Below are 20,000 nucleotides of genomic sequence, written 5' to 3'. Positions count from 1 at the left end.
CTCTCTCTCTCTCTCTATTATATTCTTTAACTTTTTTCTCTCTCCGTTCTCCTTAATTTCTACCCCTAATATATCTTCTACCCACTTTACTTACGCTCATTATTTTCTCCCTTCCCTTCCCCTTTCGTTCACTTCATAACTTTATATCTCACGACTGTTAACCTCTCTTTCCTCTCAACTTCTTTTCTTCAATCTATATTTTCGTTTATTCTCTTATTCCTCCCTTCCTCTTCCCCTTTCGTTCACTTCCTAACTCTATTTCTCACTGCTTCTTACCTCTTTATTCTCAACTTCTTTTCTTCCACCTTTATTTTCGTTTATTTTCTCTCCTCTCTCCTTTCCTCCATAACTTCTTCCCTATTCTCCGTAACTACTCTCAATTGTCCTTCACCTTCATTTTCGTATTATGTATCTCCCTTCCCTCCCCTTCCCTCCCTTCCGTTCACTTCATAGGCAGTCATCTGTTCACTACTATTGCCTGCAGTTTCCGTAGACGGCAAGTAATTTACGGTAACGAGAGCACATTTATATGTTTGTTGAGCTAATATCGTCACCCTGCGGTAGTGTCTGTGTGTGTGTGTGTGTGTGAGATACGTATAAACAATAACTGCGCCATTTCTGTTTCTATTTATAACCATCAGCTGAACCTTACCTAGCAATGATCACTATTTAATAAGGAAATGATTCTAGCTATGTGTAATATATATAAATAATTAACTACGATATTTCTGGTTCTATTTATAACTATCAGGGGAATCTTAGCCTACAATGATTACTATTTAACAAGGAAATGTTGACTCTAGCTACGAGTAATAGATATAAACAATTAACTACGACATTTCTGCTTTCATTTATAACCATCAGCGGAACCTTACCCAGCAATGATTAATATTTAACAAGGAAATGTTGACTCTAGCTACGAGTAATAGATATAAACAGCAACTACGACACTTTTGCCTCTCTATATAACCATCAGCAAACCTTTAGCTAACAATGATCACCGTTAAACAAGGACTTTCACGCCTTAACTAGTAAACCACAAAATATCAACGAGTGTGTAAACGAGTACAGGGAGGCTAGCGAAGGGCGAGTCACCATTATCTATCACATATACATTGGTTCAAGAGTCATGGCTACACTTCAGGTTATTCGTTCATGCTTTAGGAGTCACAAGCACGAAGGAAATCGGGAGGTAACATAATAGTAAGCGTAGGAGCATGAGGGCAGAAGCACCGACACCCGGGAAACGTTGCCAGATTTTCCTACTCTGCCTCTTATATATACCGATTTCCGACCCAAAAACTGTCTCCTGGGCCACACTAACGAGATTCAGTCATTGTTACCGTTAAAGTCGTTAACTCCTGATGTTTTTCGTAATAGTTAAGGTCAGAAACCGGAAAGGACGATATTCTGAGTACGATAATCTGGCACTGGCGCTACGGAGTCTTCTAGATCTCGTGCAGGTGGAACAGGGTTGCCAACCGCTCCATCGACTCCCTAACCAACGACTCCATATGACAATAATTACACATGCTCCTAAGTTTATACAAAAAGAATATCATAAGAACACAATACTAATACATATATAAGAAAGTCAGATAACACTGGACAGCTGCAAAAATGAAATAGGAGATAAATAAATACCTTAGTTGAGGCGTGACGTGTGGCAGGCCTGAGCAGTGACAAGGTGGAGGTTCACCTGATGGAGGAGGGGTTTGGCGACTGTTCAGGAAGTGTAAAGTTAATCCATTGTCATCTCCCCTCCAGCAGGCTATCGGGAGAGACAGACCGTCACATCGTTAACAGTGAGTATTCGAGGAGTCTGTAGTTACGTAATAATAGCAATCCTGTCCCTGGGTTACGTTATATTTGTTTTTCTGTACATACGTTATCAAACAATCACACACTTAAATATTGGTTCCTATTCCTAGGATATATTCTTCTTGCTTGTTTTAAACGTTATCAAACCATCATAACGTTAGCACTTAATCGGGGTACCTGAAGTTTAGTAATGTTAGCTCGATGGGTTGTGATATTTGCTTTTCTTCGGAGCCTCATCACTTAATCACACCCTTTCCTTGTATTCTTCCTCCGAGGGCGAGACAATGTAAACACAGCTGGGACGAGACAGCCTTGTGATTGGCGCAGCTCGCTGTAAAACTCACTGTGATTGGATGTTGACTCCCCGCCAATCAGTTGCTTTTCCGTCATAGCAAGGTCTTAACAACGCTGCTATGCCTCGTTTCTGAATCCCGAGTTTAGCAAGGTTGTCGAGTAACAATGCTGTTAGTGTTAGCAAGTTTTTTTTTTAGCAATGTTTTCTCTGCATCTCCCCACGGTTTGTTCAGGGCGTATCAAGCCATCCCACAAATTTTTTTTGGGGGGGTCGATATTTTTGCTAGATCTGAGAGTTACTAAACCGCCACCTATTGTTAATTGTTAGGTAGTCGTGGTGTCTTGAATTATTTATTATTGGCTCACTTCTTACGTTGTCTTCTTTTTGCCTGTTCAAAGCCTTATCAACCAGTTTCTCGCCACACCGCATTGAATCACAGGTAGAACAACCCCTGTCCCACTATCCGTCTGCGTACACTAGCACAGTCAATTCCGCGCCATGTTTGGTTTTGAAATCCGTGTGGTTGCCGTGAGTGCCGCTGCAGCCACATGAGGGCAGCACCTGTGGCAGCGTCCCTAGATGTGCGATAATTATTTCAAAGTACGATAATCAAATCAGCTTGAATAACGTCGATTATCCTCCCCACTCGCAGTAAAGCCTCAATAATTAACGGGTTTAACAATAAGTATGACTGATTATCGTTTTTATTGGTGTGGACGCGAAAGTTTCGTGTCAAACTGACAAATATTATATGCTAAGTACGATAATCTAAAGGTGGCACTGCAACCTACCTTATATAAATGTTCGTTGAAGTATTAGAGGTTTATTATGATTTTTTTTAGTTGCAGATGTAACGTTCGAGGACAGCTGTATTCACGTGAAGCTGAACAAAACTTTTTTCAATCGAACTCACTAATACCAGGGTGACTCCTTTCAATAGTGCGAAGTTATTACCAAGAATATATGTACAGTACCTACACTTAAACGGTCGTTATATCCGTAAGGGGAGGTCTGAAAGGGACGCAGGAAGAAGATTGCCACCGTTTCTGAATTTCTCACACACACACACACACACGGTGGGGTCAAGGCCGTTCATGTTTGTGTTGTTGTTGATCAGTGGAAGGTATCACAATGTTTAGTGCTTTCATGTTGATTACGTGTGTACTTCATGTATCAAGTAGCAGAACTGAGTCAGTTAGTACGGACGATACTCTGCAAACTTTCGTTAACTCAACAGGGTATTATATTTGTTTACTTACTAATTTATGTTCTACTTGAGTTTGTTTACACGTAATTTACATATTTTAGCCTCGATCCGTGGAAGTATTGCAATACTATTTCATGAATTCAATTATAAAAGTCACAATATAATTAACTAAGAAAATCAACAGAAATTACTTTGCATAAATTAATGAATAATTAGTGTTACAATTTATGTCTGTCGAGAGGCACCAAACCTAATAAAAATAGTCCCCGGTCTCCTAATTTATTTTAGTTTGGAAAATAAAAAATATCGTTTTAATCTTATTGATGGCTGCAGTAGTTTTTTTTTTTCTTATTTAGGTGTATTTTCATTAGGAAATGTGTAAAGTAAGGAATAGTAGACTACAGTGATGCAGTAAACATACCATAGATGTTCACAATGGGAAGATGGGCGATGCTGATGAAATAGGAATGTTGTAACGGACCGTGAAGAAAATGCAGTCATAGGTAAGGAGGCAGTAGCATAGTGGTAAAAATGCTAGGCGATAGCGATGAGTTAGAGAAAACACCGATATGTTCTTTATAGATAGCCTATAGTGTAGCGGTTGTAACAGTTTGCAATTTAGTGATAGTGATTAAGTAGAGAGGCTGTAGCGGCGAGCGTTGTAAATGTTTTTGTGATGAATTAAGACAACACGCGTATAGAACATAGTGAAAGTAATAAACTGTAGAGCTTTTTAATGCAGATAGATTTATTGTAAGCCTAGGTAATGAAGTACTTAGATGGTAGTGTAGCGTGGAAAAAAATAAATCTACATCCCTTTTTGACGACCACTATGGTCGTGATGGTATGTGGTAGCGTGGTAGTCGTCGAGCGCTGGTCCCGGATGGTAAGGCCTCAGGACAAGTGAACACTCTTTCAGAGGTTCGTGACCAGAAGGGCGTTACTTGTGATTAAGTATGGAAGGTGGGAGGATTTCCGTGGGAACCACTTGTGAAACAGCATTAAGAAACTGGATGGTGATAATGTACTATGGGGGGGGTAAGGGTTCAGTAATCTCAAATGAGCAGCAAAACAGGCTCCAAATGATAACACTCACTGTAATGTTGTATATAAATATGTATTTAGTTTCCTTTTGCAAAGGCGAGTACTAATAAAAATATAAAAAATGAATGACGGACAGGCTGTGGGCCTCTACTCTAGCTAGCTAGCTAGCTAGCTAGCTACCGGCACAAGGGAGATTTGGGGAATACACAGAATGCTTAGCTATAGTTGCTGGATGCGGAGAAGCAGGAGCTGGCGTGAGTGTAAGGCTCGGCAAGGGACGTCCACGATGGGAATGGGCGGTCCTGGTGATGGACAGACTGGCGCCGCTTGATGTGGAGATGGAGCGGCTCGGGTGGTGTGAAGAGGCGGGCGCCCTTTGATGTAGGGAGCAGCTTGGGCAGTGGTATTTCGGCCCCCAGGGCAGTCGAGGGGCAGGTTACCCCGCCATACAAGTTCCCATCCTGTAATCCGTCTCACACCGCAGGCCGTGGGTGGTTTTTCGGGGGGTCTGAGTGGAGAGATGGACACCTCTCTCAACTCCAACTCGCTGCCTTTCTTTGCTTCCTGCTGCTCGTCTCCTGACTAACCCGCCTCACACTGCAGGCCGTGGGTGGTGTGTAGGTCGGGGGCTGAGTGGAGAGATGGACACCTCTCTGACCAGCCCGCTTCTCGGTGTTTTCTCACTGCCTTTCCTTGCTGTTGGGGTGTTCGTCTCCTCGAGTCTCTCAAGCTTGTGCATTGCTGTAGGGGTGCTTGTCTCCTCACTTCTCTCAAGCTTGTCTCTTGCTGCAGTGGTGCTTGTCTCCTCACTGACCCGTGGGTCTCCTTGCCCTCGCCTTCTCGCCTCTGCTCCTCGCTAAGCTCCTCCCCCTTCTTCACGTGACTCCCTCTCGGCATTACAATCAAACCCTACCTACCTGACTAATTAGTTATTGGTTTCTTGGAGGGGTTCGAGGCTTTGAGATGAGGGATTTCAGTAACTCTCGTTCACGATAATTACTCATTTGCTCGCCGTGTTATCTTATAACCTTTTACGCACTTACATTCCTCAGCCACCCATTCACTCTTTCACTCATTCACTCTCACTCATTCACGCTCCCACTCGCTCACACTTACTCACTCTGTCACTCACCGACTTACTCGCATTCTCTCGTTCATTCATGCACTCGCTTACACTTACTCACTCAGTTACTCACTGACTTACTCACATTCTCGTTCACTCACATTCGGACCGTTACAGTAGCAGCGTACGATGGAGAAGGAGGTTATATTAAGGATGAGTTAAGACGACTAAAAAAGATGTGTGACTCATGAAGAGGCTATGGGGATGAGGTGGTTATACTGTAGCGGCGTGTGAGAGAGAGAGAGAGAGAGAGAGAGAGAGAGAGAGAGAGAGAGAGAGAGAGAGAGAGAGAGAGAGAGAGAGAGAGAGAGAGAGAGAGAGAGAGAGAATAAAAAAATATGGTGGGGTAAAAAGACCAGAGTTTGCGTGATATATGTAAAGGATATGGTGATGAATGACATATTGTAGTGACCTGTGAGGGAGAAATAGGCAGCAATGATGATGAGGTAAGGATATTATAGTTGTGTAGTACATGGAAAGGCTATAGGGACAATGTAGTTATAATGCAGTTGCGTGTGGTGGAGAGATATGTTAGAATAATGATATATGGAGACTTAGGGTTGTGTAGTTCAGTGCATGGGAAGGCTATGGTGATGAATGTGTTATGCATTACCAGCAAACGATGAATACCTATTTTTTTACAGTGAAGGAAGCAGTTCAAGGGTAAAATTATAAGAAAAAGGCCCGTTGAGTGTTTCTCCTATATAAGTAAATAATTGCTAGGTAAGGAGACTAGCGTTGTGTGGTACATGTAGTTATACGGTACATCAACTGGGGTCATCAACGCAAACACATGCATCACACTAACACGCTTTTCCTCTCAAGTATAAGTATTCATCGATGTTCAGTGTAAGGATAAGTGAATGCAACACTCGAATACCTTACGTAGACCTAGAATATGTCAGCGTGTCGATCTTGAGTAACAGGAGGAGTGGATGCAGCTCGTAACGGCGCGAAACTATCATACAAAATGCACTGACATGACAGAGGGAATACAAGAAACGAATCAAAGTAATTAATAAGAAATAGAGAAACGCGAGTAATTTGCCACGAGAGGATTTTGAAGGTATTGAGGGCCCTATTCTTAAACACTTCGGCGCCTTAGCACACACGTTTGACAAGGCTTTCGTAGGCGTTCTGGACACTTTCAGGAGTAGTTGTATGACCTAGGTGGTAGTTTGACCCTCCTTCTGTACCGTGAACGTGGAAAAACACTCCTGAAAACACGATTAATCTCCTTTTCTGTCTTTGTAAATAGTTGATGTGAAGGGCAGAAGCGTCTAACAATACTATTCTAAGTGTCTTAAGACGATGAATGATTATGATTGCAGAAGTCGGTGCCGTTAAGAAGGACTCGGCGGACTGTTCGTACCTTTGCCCCCACCTGGCGCCTACCTGTCTGTCTACCTGTCCAGCCTATCGGAGAACAGAAGAGGTTTTGACCTGGCCGATGAAGAGGGTGAGTGTTAAGTGTAGTTAGAATATAGTATACCCTTATTATTATTATTATTATTATTATTATTATTATTATTATTATTATTATTATTATTATTATTATTATTATTGTGGTTGTTTTTGTCGTTGTTGTGATTGTTGTTGCTGCTGCTATTCCCGCTACCACTCCCCCCACACAGCATGATGCTCTCCACAACCCCAACACTTACATTCCTCCTAAAACTCATCACGCACCCCGCACCTTCCTCTCACACACTACATCTTCCCCTCAGCCACTCTTGTTGATTTTTTTTCCATTTTTCCCCTTTTTCCTCTCCCCGTATTACCCACTATTATCTGCAGCCCTCCAGCAACTTGCGAACTCGGAGTTTAAAGGTTAAAGGCTCAAGGGAAGATCGCTACAATGGACGATCGCTAAGAGCTTAATCTGCAAGTTGGAGCTTAGAGTTGAAGGACGAATTTAAAAAAGTTTTGAAAAGACCGCGTCAGATAAGTTTACACTCCCTTTCGAGGCTGGGCAATAGATGGATACCTGGGGAAACCTGGTGACGGCAAACTGTGGGAACCCGGATGTCACACTGGCCCTGTGTCCCGGGGTAATGGGTGACGGAGATGAGCACAGCGGCCACGCGCATCTGTAGCGTGTGCCCCGAACTTTACTTACCTTTTACTAACACAATATCAACTACCACCATTATCACACGTAAAAAAAAGAACGTAGGAATATATTCAAGTGTTCCCGAAGATAGAGTCGCATATGAAAACCAAAGACAACCCATTTATATAAGGTACCTGCGAACTTATGAACTTATCGACCCACGTAACTTACCCGAGGGCGATCCCGGCGGCGCGATGAAGTAGGGACAGGTAACGAGGCCAAGGATTTAGTCTCCGGCGGTGCGTGAGTCTTCGGAGTAATTGAGTCGTTAGTTCACGGCGCGAGACTCCTTCTTCGTAGAGAGAGAGAGAGAGAGAGAGAGAACTAGGATGAGAAAGACGGAAGAAACAAGCGAAAAAAATCGAGTTGGAAGTATAATTAGAAAAAGAAGGAAAATAGAGATAACAGGAAAAGAGATGAAATAGTAAGATGTACTGAGAGAGAGAGAGAGAGAGAGAATCTTATTACATTACAAATTGGAAGTCTTGTCGACTATAGACATGTAAATATTTATGGAGATAATTGGATAGACACGTAAATAGATAGACAGACAGATGGATAGAGAGGTAGATAGATAGATAGACAGATAGATACATACTCGTAGACTGACATGTTCACTGATATGGAGAATAACATGTCTGTTTATACCACAATCACAGGAATCCACCTCCATAAAACCTTACCATTGAATATCACAAAAGAAATAAGTCAAACGGCGAGGGTATTGAGTCCCTAATTTTGTCTTCCTGGATGTCCTTAGAGGAACTGATCCGATAAAATGCTATTCCTGAACGCCCACCTAGCATTGTACTGTATATAAAGCTGATTATCTCCCTAACGACCTCACTGGAAAGGATGTATTTTTGATGCTCTCTAATTGAATGGATCTTGAATTTTGTAAGATCATTATTTCTTACTTCTGTTAACTTAGGCTCCTAGTATTAGATAGATAGAGAGAGAGAGAGAGAGAGAGAGAGAGAGAGAGAAACGAGAAACGAGAGACGAGAGACGAGAACGAGAACATGTTGGACTGGAGGCAGAAACATACGAGTCATGAAATTTATAAATGTAAAAAACTACACACACACACACACACACACACACACACACACACACGTAGCAAGGCACGCACGCACGGAAACACGCAGTAACAGGAGAATCAGAGCGGTGAACTGCGTATCGAAAAATTTAATTGTCGACCGGAAGAGGAGACGGCCAGTAGAATACCAACAAGCGAGCCGTCAACCAGCGAGCGAAACGGATCACCGACTGACCTTTAGGCGACCTCTCTCTCTCTCTAGGGGGCCGTTAAGCAGGCGGCGGCTAGGGAGACAAATGACCCGCCAATCGTCCCGCGCGTGGAATTATCAAGCCATTAAGAAGAGAGGCGTCAGCGTTGGGAAATCGATCGACGTTTGAAAGGAGGAAGGAAGGAAGGAAGGAAGCGTTAAGGAAGGAATGAGTGTATAGAGCGAAGATAATGTGTGTGTGTTGGATGGGCTTGTGTTGCGTTCGGTAATTGATCATTATGTAAAGGAGGAAGAAAGAAAGGAAGGGAGGAAGAAAGGAAGGGTTAACGAGGCAATGGGTGGAGGAAGGTTAGATTGGGTGTGTGTTGATTGGTTTTGTGTTGTGTGAAGGAAGGAAAAAGAAGCGGCAGCGTTGCGGAATCGATCAGTGTAAAGAAGGAAGGAAGGAAGGAAGGAAGGAAGGGTTAATTAGGGAAACGGGAGGAAGTACCGAAGATTGTGAGTGTTTTGTGTTCTTAGATAATATTGTGTTGCATGGTCTTCTATTTTTTAATTTTAGTTATGATTCAGTTGCGCGATGATTAATTATGTTATGCTAGTTAAGATGGATTTCGATGATCATGTGTTGTGGATGTTTCTGTATTGCGGTGCTTTGAACTAGTTTGTGTTAGATTATGTTTGTCGTGTAGTGGGTGTTGTTTCTGATTGATATTGATATAAGTCTGTCCTTCTTCCTTTTTCTTCTAATCTTCTTTTTTTCCCGGCTCTCTTTAACTTAACACCACCTTTCTTTTTCTGTCTATCTTTCTATCTTTCAAGAGTCGCATAATTTTTTCAGCCTTGTGTTATGTTCCTCCTTCCATCATTTATCTCCTAATATTATTGTCCTACTCCCGGCTACCTCTTTATCCTAACACCATCTTTCATTTCTCGTCATCATATTTCAATCGTTCAAGAGTGGTCTGATTATAGCAGCCTCTATATTATATTATTGGCGCCACTATAAAAATTGCCTGCGCCATGACGAACTTCGCCGACCACCAGGCCCCTGAAGAAAGCCTACCGGCGCTACAGGCGAAGACGTAAAAAAAAAAGCCTCACCTTCGCTTCCATTTTCTTCTCTCACCTTCAATCCATCAATCGCCCTTCCCCTTTTCGCTGTTTCCTTCCTCCTTCCACTATTATCTGTTCTCTCAATTTTCCCTCCTGTTGCGCGCTCTGTATTTCTCTTCCCCTTTTACTACGTTCCTTCACCCTTCCTGATATCCTGTCACTTATTTTTATCACCGAATTTATTATTTTCTCTGCTATTTCAGTTTTCTCTCTGTTCTTCTATTTCCTAATCCTTTCTTACGTTCATCTCTCCATTCTTCGATTTTCTTTCTTTCTCTCTTCTCCAGCATTACGTGAACTTTATTTCCTTCCATCCTTTTTCCTCTTCTCTTCTTCCTCTCTTTCCGTGTGTCCTATTCTTCCTCCTTTCCACCTTCCCAGCATTCCTTCCCTCGTCCCTTCTATCCCTTCTGTTCCTCGTTTTTTTTCTTTTCCATTCCTTTCCCTTCCCCCACTTTTCCCTCGACCCAGTATTTCCTTTTCCCCCTTTTCTCATCTGCTTCTCCTTGTCTTCCGTCCTTCTTTGTTTTGCCTGTCTCCTAGTTTTTAATACCTTCCTTCCCTCTTATATCCTTCTCCAATCTTCTCTGTTCTCATTCCTTTAACGCTACTACCTCCTCCTCCTTCCTCTTTCTCTCCCTCCTCCTCCCCATATTGTCACTTCATTCTCCTTGTCACCAGTCATTCCTTCCTTCTTCCCTTCTTCGATTCTTCTTGCCTCCTTCAACACTTTATTTCACCATTCATGTTTCCAATTCTTTCTTCCTCCTCTCACCCTCTACGTTTCCCTGGTGTTTTAGTTATTTCCTCTGTCTTCTGTACTACCTTTCTTCTTTTTCTTCTTCTTTTTCTTCTTCCTTCACTTTGTCACCCCTCAATAGATCCATGTCTCCAATTTTTACTTTTTTCTCTCCCTTTCTCGTTTCTCTCTATCTAATCCTCCCTTCCTGTCTCCTTACTACCTTTTCCCTCTCCCTTTCACCTCTCCCTCCTTTCTTTAATCCTTCTTCCCTCTCCCTTCCTATGCACTGCCCTCCCCCAATAGGTCCATGTCTCAATTTTTCTCTTTTTCTCTCACCTCCCTCTTCCCCTCGGTATCTCTAGGCCTTCATTCCTGTCTCTTGTAGTACTCTCTCTCTCTCTCTCTCTCTCTCTCTCTCTCTCTCTCTCTCTCTCTCTCTCTCTCTCTCTCTCTCTCTCTCTCTCTCTCTCTCTCTCTCTCTCTCTCTCTCTCTCTCTCTCTCTCTCTCTCTCTCTCTCTTTTCTCCCTATGTCTCTGATCTTCCCTCTCTCTCCCCCTTTATATATTTTTTTTTATCCCATTTCCGTACTTTTCCCTCCATGGTTTTAATCCTCCTCCATTCCCTCCGTTTCTAATCTTTCCTTTCTTTCCCTACAGATTCCTTTTTTCCTTTCCCTCCCACCTCTCCCTTGCTCCGTTCCCTTCGTTTCTAATTTTGTCTGTCTCCCTTTATACTCCTTTTCCCCTCCTAGTCGCATGTCTCACTCTCCCTCTAATCCTTCCTCTGCTTCCTTTCCTTCACCTCCTTTCCTCTACCCTGTCGCTTCGCTAAAGGTCTCGGGTGCCGCAAAACTCCCGAGCCCGTAACAATGTTCTCCTCGTGCTCTCGTCGCCCAAAGTTTCCCGTGATTGTCCACCGTTCGCGCCCCGGCTGTCGGCATCCGTCTCCATCCCCGGGGCTGCGGCTGACGCGGCTCCGGCAACATTCCCTGAATATCCCCGGGTCGCCGTGTGTGTGCTGGTCCCGTTGTTCCTGTGCAGTGGACGGCCCGGCATCGCGCGGAATTAATTAAATCTTGTACAGGAGTTCCTTGCTTGGCCTGGGCTGGGTTAGGTAGGCTGGCCCCGGTTCTGACTAATTACTACTACTACTTCGATTACGGCTGCTACTACTACTGCTACTACTACTACTACCGCTATTACTACTACTACTACTACTGTCTTTTTTATAGTGATAGAGTGGCACTGATGGCGGTGTGGGTAGATGTGATTCTGTTCTTCCATATCCTCCTCCGCCTCCGTCTTCGCTTTTCCTTCCCCCTCCTTCTCCTCCGTTTTCCCTTCCTCCTCTTCCTCCTCTTCCTTCTCCTTCCCACGCATTGTCTCCGTGATTCCAAAGCTCAGTCTCACTGGTAACCTGTCCGCCTTGGCTTGTCTGTGTCTGTCTCCATATTTGTCTGTCTCTCTCTCTCTCTCTCTCTCTCTCTCTCTCTCTCTCTCTCTCTCTCTCTCTCTCTCTCTCTCTCTCTCTCTCTCTCTCTCTCTCTCTCTCTCTCTCTCTCTCTCTCTCTCTCTCTCTCTCTCTCTCTCTCTCTCATTCCATTTATAACCTTTCCAGTACTCCCAATTCCCTATCATCTTCATCTCCCATGCGTTTCTTTCGTTTATAATCTTCAGTGCGAGGTTTTTCTTTCTCTTGCTTCTTCGGGTCTGCTTGTTCCTTCCTCCTCCTCAATCCCTATCCAATCTCGCTTAACACCTTTATCCTTCGTCTCGTCCTCTCTTCCTCCCACTCCTGTGCATTTCTCCTCCTCCTTCACTTCTTCCTCTCCTCAGATTTCTCCTCCTCCTCCTCTTCCTCATCTACCTCCTTTCCTATTTCGATTTGTAAGTTGTCCTTTTTCTTCTCCTCGTGACCTTCTTAGTAACTTGTATTTTTTTATTTGCTGTCTCTTATATCTTTACTTTTTATATAACCATTTTGTGTGTCTGTGTCGGTTTGTCTGTCTGTCTGTCTGTCTGTCTTTATCTCTCTCTCTCTCTCTCTCTCTCTCTCTCTCTCTCTCTCTCTCTCTCTCTCTCTCTCTCTCTCTCTCTCTCTCTCTCTCTCTCTCTCTCTCTCTCTCTCTCTCTCTCTCTCTCTCTCTCTCTCTCTCTCTCTCTCTCTCTCTCTCTCACAGTGGCCAAGACTTAATGATAGCCATGCAAATTTCCATAAAGTAGGTCATCTGAGATCTCTGTTTTCAGGTAATTTGGGGGGATTTAATAAAGAGGCTCCGATGCGACATAAGTGTATCTCTCTATCTATCTATCTTTCTGTCTGTCTGTATATCTATCTATCTGTTTCCTCTTGGTTTTCCTCCTACGCTTATATATCTGTCTTGCCTCTTATTTCATCCTTTTTTTTTTTTCGCTCTGTCTATATGTCTATTAATATATGTATCTACGTATCTGTCGATCTATCTATATTTCTCTGTGTCCTCGTCGTCATCTTCTTCAACGTATATTTCTATCTCTCTCTCTCTCTCTCTCTCTCTCTCTCTCTCTCTCTCTCTCTCTCTCTCTCTCTCTCTCTCTCTCTCTCTCTCTCTCTCTCTCTCTCTCTCTCTCTCTCTCTCTCTCTCTCTCTCTCTCTCTCTCTCATAATATCGTTGAAGTTTGCGGCAAATAAGGGTTAACTGGAATTATTGGAATTACACTGTGAATATTCAAGCTGAAAAGAATATGAAATTGCTCCTGCCGCCGACTCGTGAGTTGCGCTCTCTCTCTCTCTCTCTCTCTCTCTCTCTCTCTCTCTCTCTCTCTCTCTCTCTCTCTCTCTCTCTGGCTCTCTCTCTCTCTCTCTCTCTCTCTCTCTCTCTCTCTCTCTCTCTCTCTCTCTCTCTCTCTCTCTCTCTCTCTCTCTCTCTCTCTCTCTCTCTCTCTCTCTCTCTCTCTCTCTCTCTCTCTCTCTCTCTCTCTCTCTCTCTCTCTCTCTCTCTCTCTCTCTCTCTCTCTCTCTCTCTCTCAAGGATAATTGAATAGCATGGCACCTTCACCAGAAAAGATAAATTGAGAGAGAGAGAGAGAGAGAGAGAGAGAGAGAGAGAGATTTTACATAGATTTACATAGAAAATCAGACCACACAGACCCCATGGTCCAGACTTGGTGGTCTGTCCTTAAACCTAAGTGATTTTACATTAATCAGAAGACTCCAAAACGTTGCATTTCTACTCTAGTTGATATTAAGTTGAAGGAAGTGACGGTCGAGCTTATTTTTGAAGGAGTCAATCGTGTTACACTGGACCACTGATGATGGGAGCTTATTCCATTCTCGCACTACATCGTTGGTGAAGAAAAATTTGGTGCAGTCTGAATTTACTTGTCTACATCTGAGTTTTACGCCATTGTTCCTCGTGCGCAAAGTGTCATCGATCATAAACAATTTTGATCTGTCTACATTCGTGAAACCATTAAGTATTTTAAAACATTCGATCAGTTTTCCTCGGAGGCGACGTTTCTCAAGAGAGAACATGTTAAGGGTAGAAAGCCTTTCTTCGTAGGATTTGCTGCGCAAGGAAGGGATAATTTTCGTTGCCCGACGCTGAACACCTTCTAATTTAGCAATATCCTTTGCATGGTGGGCAGACCAAAACTGTACCGCATATTCCAAGTGGGGTCTGACTAAACTGTTGTAGAGCGGGAGTATCACATCTTTATTCTTAAATAAAAAGTTTCTTTTAATGAAGCCCAACATTCTGTTCGCTTTATTTGCTGCATCGATGCATTGCTGTGAGAATTTGAGGATTGACGCGATTTTGACCCCCAAGTTTAACGCCGCGCATTTCGTATTCGAACTTCTTATTCCTCGTTCCAACTTGAAGGACCTGGCACTTGTCTACGTTAAAGGGCATCTCCCATCTATCCGACCAAGCTGAAATTTTGTGCAAATCCTCTTGGAGGCTTTGCCTGTCTTCGTCAGTGAGAACCGAGTTACCAATCTTTGTGTCGTCTGCAAATTTACTAATGCGGTTATTGAGTCCAACATCCACGTCGTTGATGTAAATAATGAAGAGCACTGGGCCAAGAACCGAGCCCTGAGGGACGCCACTAGTGACCGGCGCCCACTCTGAGTTAAATCCGTCAATCACTACTCGTTGTTGTCTGTTGGTCAACCAATTCGCGATCCATTGGTTTACCTGACCGTCAATACCTATTTGCTTTAATTTGTAAAGTAATTTATGATGCGGGACTTTATCAAACGCTTTCTGGAAATCAAGATAGACTACGTCCAGTGATTTGGTTACGTCATAAACAGTGAAGAGGTCGTTATAAAAGGTTAATAGATTTGATAGGCAGGATCTTTTGTTTCGGAAGCCATGTTGTGAGTCCCCAATTAATGAGTGGCTTTCAAGGTAACTCACAATTTTGTCTCTAATTATGCTCTCAAGTAGCTTACCTACAACCGAAGAGAGAGAGAGAGAGAGAGAGAGAGAGAGAGAGAGAGAGAGAGAGAGAGAGAGAGAGAGAGAGAGAGAGAGAGAGAGAGAGAGAGAGAGGCAAATGAAGAAAGTTGAGATGGACCCTCACAGCCTTGCCTTATATGAAATACAAAGGATGACTTGCAACTTTATAGTCTCTCTCTCTCTCTCTCTCTCTCTCTCTCTCTCTCTCTCTCTCTCTCTCTCTCTCTCTCTCTCTCTCTCTCTCTCTCTCTCTCTCTCTCTCTCTCTCTCTCTCTCTCTCTCTCTCTCTCTCTCTCTCTCTCTCTCTCTCTCTGGTGTGTGTGTGTGTGTGTGTGTGTGTGTGTGTGTGTGTGTGTGTGTGTGTGTGTGTGTGTGATGCTGTCTGCCTGTCTTACTGTCTGCCTCTCTGCTCTCTGTCTGTTTGTCTGCTCGCCGCCCTGTTTGCCGCCTCCCCGCGCGCCCACCGCCTCTCAACACTCCGGAGTATAGTCGTAATAACCTATAATTGTCGAACTTCTGTGCCGATTCCGAACCCATTTCCCAGACGGTTATTTTCGTCCAGATTAAATGAAGAAAACGTGACGCAGGAATATGACGTGACTGCGAGGAATATGTGTTTAGTTCTTGTGCAGCGTGTGGATGTGTTTTACGTGGGGCGTTGTTATTGTTTTATTTAATAGTTTTGGCGTCCTTATTGTTATTGTTGTTATTGTTATTATTTGCAATAGGAGGAGTAGTAGTAATAGTAGAAGTTGCTGTTGTTTTGGTAATAGTTGTATTAGTATTTCTTTGTGATTCTATCCCATGTTGCTCCTCAGTTAGTTTCCTTTGCCATTGCTTCATAGTTTTCCTTATTTTTCTTGTTCTTTTTATGCTGCAAGCTTGAGAAAAGGAACAGTAGGAAAATGAGGTGGAGAAGAAGGAGGAGGAGGAGGAGGAGGAGGAGAACAGGAGGAATAGGAGAAAGAAGAATAAAAAGAAAAACCACTATCCTCCATTCCTAACATACGGTTCATAAACTTGGCGCCTCACAAAAGATTCAAAGAAAGCTAAAGGCGCGTACTGAGAGAAAAAAACGAGAACAATTCCTGGTATAGCATGGAGAGGCAGGAAGCGAGCGTCGTGGATTAGGGAACAGACAAATATTGAGGATACCCTAATGATGGTTAGTAATAGTGGCAGCTGTAATTATGAAAGACGTCAGGACAGAAAATTAGGTGATGAGATGAAATTAGAGGGTTTGACGGAGGAATATCAAGACACCCGAAGTTGAACTCTCTTCTATTGACTCTATTTTACTGTACTTTAAAGGTGCGATGTTTGCGTTTTTTTTTTTTTTTTTTTTTTACAACAAAGGAGACAGCTCAAGGGCACACGCAAAAAAAGGAAACAATAATATGAAAAAAGCCCGCTACTCGCTGCTCCTAAAAAGAATCCATCTCGGGAGGAGAGGTGTCCTGATACCCTTTTTATTGGATTCTTATGGTGTTAAAAATTATGTACAGTAACATTAGACAGAGATGAAAAACTTTAGCATTTAACAGAATAAAGTAAAATGAAGTAAGAGAGAGGTGGAGGATTAGCGCATTTGCCGGAGCAGGATGGTATACACTAACATCGGATAGAAAGAGATAAAGAATATGAGCATTTGCCAGAGCAGGACGGTGTACCCTAACGTCAGACAGAGAGGTAGAAAACGCTGTGAAAGGTCGTATGTCCTGGAGTGGATTAATAATCGCTAAATATGAGGATGAAACTGATGGGAGCAGAAGGTTAGCATTTTTGAGGAGCTAGACAAGCTTAACAGGTGCTCTTGAACACACACACACACACACACACACACACACACACACACACACACACCTGTTATGAATTTTCTCAGCCTCTCTCCTGTGGGATTTCGTAAGTATGTTGAATATATTTCTCTTTTTCTCCCCCAACCTTCTTTTCCGGGAATATAATGGTGATAAAACTCCAGCTGTAAACTTAGCTGAAACGTGAGTGTTATTCTAGTGTTGGAACATTAATAATTGCTTTCAGTATTTTTCTTGTTCTATTGTGAATTATATAGTCGAGTGTGTGTGTGTGTGTGTGTTGAGTGGGAAATAAATGGCAGTAAAAAGAGTCAAAATGGATGGTGGAAGAGAGAGAGAGAATGGGGGAGGGAGCTTACTCCACAGGTGAATTGAGAATAAAACACAGACATACAATACAAAAACAAACATTATTTCTATAGATTTGAGAACCGAGAGGAGACATACATTTATTGAGACATTTATCAAGACATTTATTTGACATTTATCTGACATTCATTGAGGTAGATATTAATGAAGTCCACCATGAGTTCAATTACCTTCCATTTTCTTTACAATTTGTCGAGTGAAAGAGCTAAAAAAAAAAATGGAAATGAAAGTAAAAAGGAAAAGAGTGACTATGAAAAGTATTAGATGGGTGAGAGCCAGTGAGGTTACGCTATTGCAGTGTTCACGGTTTTGTATGTATTTTTTTCGATTTTTATATTTGGTATCCGTACGCCACCGCATCCAACCGAATATTCACGTTCGCTTCTCTTTGGTATTCGTAAAGTTCCAACATATTGGAAACATATTGCTGTCGGCTCCTGTCTTGACAAAGCCGCCAACAATATTCTCTGCGGTAGACGATATAAAACTATGCGCGAACCATTGCCTTTATGGACGGGGAATGAAACACGTGCTGGAATATATATGCCTGAGACCGCAGGATTGGGAAACTAATTGTAGTATTTCCGAAGATACTGGTGAAGGGACACAATGCTTTCTCTTCGTGTGTGCGTGTGTGTGGGTGCCTCCCAGTGAACATTAAAGTCATTGGTTGCAAGGTGGTAGAGCTGATTTTAGTGTTGTTTCAAGCTAGTGCATTATTTTTTTCTTTTCTGTTGGGATATTACTGAAAAGGCAAGCTTACTATATACAGCAGGAAAGGGACATTTTGAGACGATTAAGAGAGAGAAGGAAGAAAACGGGGAAATAAAAGAGAAAACGAGAAAAAGAAGGATGGGAGTTGAAGGATAGTAACGTGTAGCTCTATCCGATTCTGTGTTTGCTCTTTCTTCGTGTTTTGGTCTGTTCTGTTGCTTTTTTATATTGTTAGAACTTATTTTATAGTGTTAGAATGCATTAACTCTACTTGTCTGTTGTTGTATTATTGAAAAAGAGAAGCTTACTAAATAATTTAATCTAATGCTGTGGTTTCTCTTTCTGTTGTATTTTATCTAGTTGTTTCGTTATATTGTTAGAACTTATTGTATAGTGTTAGAAGCTATTATCTCTACTCGTGTGTTGGTATACTGTTGACAAGGAAAGCTGATTACAAATTCCCGGCTGTGGCTTCATCTGGTAACTTGTTTTTTGCGTTTTATTGTGGTATTATGCTGCTGCTACTGCTTAGGTAATGATCTCTTGTTATTTCGCTATTTTTTGTGGCGAGAATTTGTTGACGAGGCAATCTTCCTAGTTTCCATGTAATGATTGTTGTTGTTGTTGTTGGTGGTGGTGGTGGTGATGGTAGTCATGGCGGTGGTGGCGGCGGGGGTGATGGTCGTGTTAGTGTTCGTGTTGGTAGTGCTGGTTGGGATGTTATTGCTTTTTAATTATTCTGCTGCTGCTGATGTTGTTGCTCTGGTGCTAATGTCAAGTTACCAAGTCTCCTGGGCTCGAAAAGACGTGTACGAAGTTAAGGATTCATGGAAGTAATGAAGAAATCAGTGAGCTGGTGGAGGAAGTCATTAGAGGAGGCGTGGCAGGGAGGGGTGCGTGGAGGCGCCCCAGGACGCATCATCTTTGCAGGCGGGAGGCGGTGAGGGGACTGAGTGTGTGAGTTTGTGCGTGCGGCGGCCTAACCCTGTCCGCCGCCTCCCCTGCCAGACACGTTTATCTCTACGTACTCACCACGCCATCTTTCATTACTCATACCATTGTTTTCTTTTGTATTCAAGGGAATCTATAGAGAATTTTAAGGTTGAGATAAGGGTGTGAAGGCATCTGACGCGGTGTGAGGGAGAGGCTGGCGCTGCCGGGTGCCGTGCGACACGTTGGGCGCGCGAGGTGAGGCCAGGTCGAAGCAGTGAGCAATATCCGTGGCAGTGTATATCAGGTGGGCCGTGTAGACGTACGCGCTATCTGTTGCCGAATCTTTAATGGGGATTTCGATGTTTGTTGAGCCCTAAGAGCGCGGCGACAAATAAGAGCAGACTCGCCCTTGCTTGTTTAAAGATATCTTCAGTGAGTGTCAACCTGTGATTGGTGTGAATGTGCATTTGTAGTTGTAGTAAATTTTGTTTCTGGGATGTAACTTGTTTCCTACATGTTTTAAAAGTTTGTGTGTAAATGTTACCGGCTTTTTGCGTTGAGAGGTGAATGCAAAAGGATTCGTTCGCCGGATGAAAAATATGTGCAAGTCAAAAGCTGTGCAAAAAGTGTGCATTGTTGAGACAAGAACACCTGGCGTGCTGACCAGGTGCAGGAAGGTGATGCGGGTGCTGCAGGTAGCGGTGAGGTGCTGCTGTGACACCCACACACACACACACACACACACACACACACACACACACACACACACACACACACACACACACACACACAGGCACACTGACACACACACACACCATTTTGTCTCCAGATAAACCAAACTTCCGATTCCAGTCCAAACATTAATCTTTAACTCGCTTAAAAACACATTTAAAACTGAACGAGGGGCGGAACGATTTGCGCTTTCATCTGCAAATTTCACGCTTCCTGCTCCTGGGATTGTGACGAGTGGACGGTGACCAACGCGCCGGGCTGGCCAGGGAGGGAGGGCCACGCCAA

General features: G+C 43.1%; 1 protein-coding gene across 2 annotated transcripts in view; it reads left to right on the top strand.

The window, feature by feature from the left end:
* Positions 1-1,672: 1,672 nt before the first annotated feature.
* LOC127000222 (hemicentin-2-like) overlaps positions 1,673-20,000 on the top strand; it is a 301,496-nt gene continuing 283,168 nt past the window's right edge. The window contains exons 1-2 of one of the 2 annotated variants that reach the window (XM_050863645.1): positions 1,673-1,805; positions 6,822-6,949. The gene's annotated coding sequence lies outside the window, so the exon portion shown is untranslated. Of the gene's footprint in view, positions 1,806-6,821; positions 6,950-19,282; positions 19,416-20,000 lie in introns of those variants that run through there. The other variant, XM_050863644.1, reaches the window with a different exon arrangement.

The sequence above is a fragment of the Eriocheir sinensis genome, chromosome 18 (genome assembly GCF_024679095.1).
Source record: "Eriocheir sinensis breed Jianghai 21 chromosome 18, ASM2467909v1, whole genome shotgun sequence".
NCBI lineage: Eukaryota > Metazoa > Arthropoda > Malacostraca > Decapoda > Varunidae > Eriocheir > Eriocheir sinensis.
The sequence above is the reverse complement of the archived record's forward strand: the minus strand, read 5'-3'. Positions and strand labels throughout refer to the sequence as shown.